Source organism: Rhinolophus hipposideros (assembly GCF_964194185.1).
Source record: "Rhinolophus hipposideros genome assembly, chromosome: 21".
NCBI lineage: Eukaryota > Metazoa > Chordata > Mammalia > Chiroptera > Rhinolophidae > Rhinolophus > Rhinolophus hipposideros.
Genome location: NC_138067.1, coordinates 48,559,184 through 48,565,203, shown reverse-complemented (window position 1 = coordinate 48,565,203; position 6,020 = coordinate 48,559,184).

Here is a 6,020-nt window from a genome sequence, read left to right as displayed (position 1 = left end):
GTTTTCTTCTTGTAAGGCCACACATTTTCCTTAGTTATTCCTACACATTGTCGCAGTTGTGGGCTTCCTTGTGTAGGGTTTTTCTTTGTTGTTGTTACAGTTCTCATAAAAACTGTCATTTCAACCCTGCCCCACTGCACGCATTCAAGCCAGCAAAACCCCAGGTTACCAGAAGTAGTTGGGGGCCACAGATGCTCTTGAAATGTTTATGAAAGCTGGGGACCCTATCTCCAGGAAAATGCAGGGAAGCCTAGCAGTGTAGGCAGGCCTGTGGGTTGCGAATACCACCCCAAGGGGTCAGCCATGCCCCCATCCAGGCCTCAGCCTGGAATGTCCTATTGACACTTCCAGATGACAAGCTCTGGGTCTAGGGCTGGTGCCCAGTCCCTCTGAGAATCAAGTCTCCTCCAGGTGAGACCTTGCAGGAGGGAAGTACAGGACCCACTGCAATGGTACCTGGCCCACTTCAGCCTTTCAGGTAAAAAGAGGTTTGGAATGAAGAGAAGGAAGGATGCAAACTCATGCACCCAAGGGAGCCAGGTAGGTAGGTTGGAGATGTGGTGAAGAGGAGGGGTAATTCTAACCAAAGGAACCCTTGTTACCAGATGTTTTGGTTTGTCCAGAGGGTCTAGAATGCTCAATTTTTATGGGAAGTCTTCTAATGTTTTTATGTGGACAACTAATTTTTAAAAAGCCAACTCAGGACTGTAAAACATTTGTGGGCTACATCTGGTCCGTAGCCACCGTTTTGGGGCATCTGAACCGCTATGGGTTTATGTGGTTTCTAATTCCCATGTCCAGCTAGGTGGGGACAGTGAGCAGGTTGGGAGAGGGAGTGGAATGATTTGCTCAAGAGCATAGGGCTGGAAGTGGTGACTGTCAGACTGAATTCCAGCCAGGTCTGTGTGTCTCCCAAGCCTTGCTGTTACCTAGCCTGTGGTTTAAGGCAGTGCTTCTCCATTTGTGGTTCCTGGACCATTACCTGGTATAGTAAGCTAATGATAGCCTCTAATCCCTGGAACCTGTAAGTGTGACAGTATTTGGAAAAAGGGTCTTTTCAGATGTGATGTATTATTGAGATAAGATTGTCTTGGGTTATCCAGGGGCACACTAATGCCATTACACATATCCTTAGAGAAGGGAGGGAGAGGGAGATCTCTCTCTCTCTCTCTCTCTCTCTCTCTCTCTCTCTCTCTCTCTCTCTCTTTCTATCTCTCTCTCTCTGTCACACACACACACACACACACACACACACACACACACACACACACACAGATTTGATAACTGGAAGGATTCAGCCACAAACCAAGGAATGCCAGCAGCTACCACAGCTGAAGAGGCAAGGAAAGATCTCCCCCAGAGCCTCCAGAAGGAGTGCAGGCCTGCTGACACCTGGATTTCTCGCCTGTGGATTTCAGAACTGTGAAAAAAGAAATTTCTGTTGTTTTAAGATACCCAGTTTGTGGTATTTTGTTAAAGCAGCAACAGGAAATGAATATGCCTGGGAACATGTTAGAAATTCAGATTCTGAGCCTGCACCCCAGACCTACTGAATCAAATTCCTGGAGTGGGGCCCAGCACCCTGTGTCTTAACAAGCCCTTCCCCAGACTATATTGAAAGCTGAAGTTTCAAAAACACTGGTTTAAGGCAAGGGCTGAAACTCAGGTGCCTTGCAGGGGCCAGGCACTTTGTGCAAATGTGTGAATGGGCCTGTGGCAGAATCAGAGAGCTGCTTGACCTAATGGCATTCACACATTTGCACAAAGTGCCTAGCCCCTGAAGGCATCTGAGCTTTCGACCCTCTCCTGAAACCAGTGTTTCTCAAACTTGAGTATGTAATAAAGAAAAAGGCAGTAAGCAAAACAAGGTGGTGCGTGCTACAAAGAAAAAGGAAACAGTAAGGAAGAGAGGAAGTGACAGTGGGAGAGCTAATTTTAGACTGGGTGATCTAAGAAAAGCTTCCTGAGGAGGTGGCCTTTGAGCAGAGACCAAAGGGTGAAGAAAAGTAAGCCATCAAACACTGGGGAGGAAAGCGTGCTGGGCAGAGGGAAGTCTTTCCCACACTCGTTACACTGATGGGATTTCTCATCAGTGTGAATTTTATCATGGAAGATGACAGCTGAGCGTTTGCCAAAGGCTTTCCCACATTCGTTACAGAGAAATGGCTCCTTGTGGCTATGGATGGTCTGGTGCTCCCTGAGGAAGGAGCCCTGACTGAGAGCTTTGGCACAGTCCTCATACTTGTATGGTTCCTCTCCAGAATGGATCCTCTCATACTGATTGAGGTTTGCCCTCTGGCTGAAGGCCCTTGCACACGTCCCGTGTTTCTAGGGCCTCTCCCCCATTTGGATTCACTGGATTCACTTGGAGCTGAAGGCTCTCCCACACTAAGGACATCTGTAGCCTGTCCTCTCTGGGACGCTGGTCAGAGATTTCACTGGGGTGGACATCTCTGCAGGCCTTTATGAAGTTCATGTCCCAAGGTCCTTTTTTCGGGGGCCTAATTTTTGGGGATGGCTCTTCAGAGATGTACTTGGAACGTGTCCTATTGTCAGTCCTGCTGCCCCAGTCTGAAAGAAACCTTTAAAAAATGCAAATTCTCTTAAGAGACAGGACACTGACAAGAGACAGCTACTCAGCCACCTTAACTCATCAGCCTGGCCAGGCTCTAACGCCAGTCATTCAGTCAAATACTGATCTAGATGTTGCTGTGAAGGTGTTTTATAGATGGGTTTAGTTAGCATTTACAGTTGGTTGACTTTAAGTAGAGTGCCTTCAATAATGTGGGGGGGGGGCCTCATCTAATCATGTGAAGGCCTTAAGAATAAAACCAGGTTTCCCGGAGAGGGAATTCTGCCTTCAGACTGCAGCGTCAGCTTCTATCTGAGCTTGCCAGACCCACAAGTGCATGAGCGATTTCTGAAAATAAATCTTTAAATATATATAGCTCATTAGATCTTCTTTGGAGAACTCTGAGTGACATACCAGCTTTCTAGTGAGGCTGGACATTCGGGTCCAGGCTGGAAAAGGGGAAGGCATGCACAGATAATAACATCTGGGAAAGCAGGTTGACCCACAGAGAAACATGGCAGCTCACCGAGGGGTATGAGAAGAAGGAAAGGGCAGGCCAGAGTACTAGGCCCCCAGAAGCCCGTGTGGACTGAAGTGAGCCCCCACCATCTCACAGCCAGGTCTCAGAGGAGTTGGGCAGACATTCAATTTCAGGCAGTTGGGACTCTTCAATGAGTCATGAAGCTAATTTAGTCAGGTTCTCAACTTTGGTACTACTGACAGTCTGGGCCAGGTCATTCTCTGTTGTGGAAACTGCCTTGGGTCCTGCAGGATGTTGAGCAGCATCCTGGGCCACAACCCACTAGGTACCAACAATACCCTCCCAGCTGTGACAACCAAAAATGTCTTCACACATTGCTACATGTCTCCTCAGGGCAAAACCATTCTCAGTTGAGACCACTGCTTTAATGGTTCGGACGGGAAGTTTTAAAAAAATGAAATATAGAATGGATAGGAATAGAACATATCAGAGTGCACTGTTGTGTAATAAGGCTAAGAATTGTTCTATAAAATTTTTGTTTTAATTGTATCAGATGTATATCAAGTATGTGCAGTGGGCTGGGAAGTAAAATGTACTTTTTACCACGGGTTATGATAGAAACAAGTTTGAAGAACACTGACATAAGGGTGGTCAACTCTATCACAGGGACAGAGAGACTGGGAGATGGAGGAGCATAGAGGAGTGGAGATGAGAGGAGTCAGAGAGAGAAACAGGACTTTACATTAAGCTAAGATGTCCACTCTCTGTGGGCCCCTGTCAGAGGGCCCACACAATCAGGTCATTGCTGACCCTGCCAGCCTCATCAGGGCATTCCTTTCCCTTCCCTCTCCCACCTGAACCACACAGTGGCACATAAGGAGTGTTGAGTAGCTATCAGCTAGCAGTAACGGGCAACCTGGGTGTGGCCGATTAGAGAGCTCCATTCCCCTGGCCTCAGCCCAGGATGGTCTGAAGGAACATAGTGTCTAAAATGATTTTTCAACCAAACAGCCAGTGTTTGGATTCTGTGTGACCTTGGAAAAATACCTTAATCTCTCAAGCCTCAGTTTCCTCCTCTGTAGAATAGGAGAAGGCAGTGCTGTGGTGGTTCCATGAGATAAGGAAAGGAACGTACTCTCCTTAAAGGTTGGCCATTACTGTTATTGGGTTCTCTGTAGTGTGTGTTCCTTATTTTTCTTTGCATTATGGTCCCTGGGCTGCTGAGACTGTCATAAAATATGCATGAAAACATATCTTTAAACTTAATGGAGAGTATTACTGCCTTTCTCTCTTCTCCACTCCCTGCCATTTTCACTTCCGAGGCTGGCAGCTGGGCGCTCACCTGGCTCTCGCACCTGAGTCTTGGTGGTCTCCTGTGGGACATAAATAGCCTTACTTTGGTGGTGAGAATAATGTCCCCCAAAAGATGTCTATGTCCCATTCTCTGAAACCTGTGAATACATGACCTCATATGGTTATTAAGTTAAGGATTTTTATATGGGAAGGTTATTTTGTGTTATGGATTGTGTCCTTCTCCCAAAAAAGATACATTGAAATCCTAACCCCAGCACCTCAGAATGTAACCTCATTTGGAAATTGGGTCACTGTAGATGTAAACAGTTAAAAGGATCTCATGCTGGGGTAGGGTGGGCCCCTAATCCAATATGACCAGTGTCCTTAACAAGAAGATAGCCATGGGAAGACAGTGACACATGGGGAGGGCCATGTGAAGATGGAGGTGGAGACTGAGGTGACGCACCTACAAGCCAGGGGACAGCTAATTGCGGATACACCACCAGAAGCGAGGAGCAGGCATGAAGGCTTCCCTGCAGGCTTCAGAGGGAGCCTGGCCCTGCTGACACCTTGATCTTAGGCTGCTGGCCTCTAGAGCTGTGAGAGAATACATTTCTGTGGTTTAAACCACTCAGTTTGTACCTGGTTATGGCAGCCCCAGGACACTAATACACTGGGTGAAACCAATGTAATTACAAGGGTCCTTAAAATATAGGAAAGGGAGGCAAGAGAGAGAAGATGTGATGACAGAGCAGAGACCAGAAGCCAAGGAACACGCCGGCCTCCAGAAGCTGGAAAAGGTGAGGAAATGGATTCTCCCCTGGACCCTTGTCACGCGAGAGACCCTGTTCGCTGTGCCATTTGTCATGCGAGGTGGCCTGTGGGGTCAGGTCCCACTCCCCACATAAGAACGCAGGATATGGTGAGGCCAACAAGGAACACCCACGGAGCCATAGATAGGGGAGTCATACCACTATATTCTCTCTGGAGGCTGGAGTCACATGACCTGCAACCTGCTGTCGGCTTCTCTGCCTGCCAACCGACAGACTCAACTCCCGACTCTCTCCCGATTCTCTTCCAACTCACCAGTGCAGCAGTGGCAGTTATATCAGTGGCTAATGGCTAACTGGTAACAGCTGACGGTCAATTAGCCACAGCTGACGGCCATCCACTACCCGAGCCAGCACCTTTCCACGTGAGGCCAAGAGCCTGGAAACTGCTCTTTGGGACTCTGCCCCCACACTCCACCCCTACAGGGTCTCGCCTCGCAATTTAAATGACAGGCATCTTCCGCCAGGGTCCCTGTGTCATATTAGCCTACAGGGACCTACAGACGGAAAGAAACAGTAGTCTTAGAAACCAACAATGGCAAATCCCTTCCATCCGGGAGGATACACGCCAGCTTTTTGTCCTGGGAAAGGAGGGTCGCTGCCACTGGCACCTTTCCCGGTTTGTGGTACCAGACCTTTATGGCAGTGCTTGGGGTCCCTTGCGTAGTTTCAACATGTAACAGAACAGGGCACCCCATAATAGGCCATAGTGAGAGCACATAGGTTCCCCACAAAATCATCCCGGTGTCAGGACCTCTGTATACTACAGTCACTTGCGGTGGCCACTCAGCCACCACCCCCGGCATCACTTGCAAATCATGAGTCAAACCAGCCCCCCATGGGG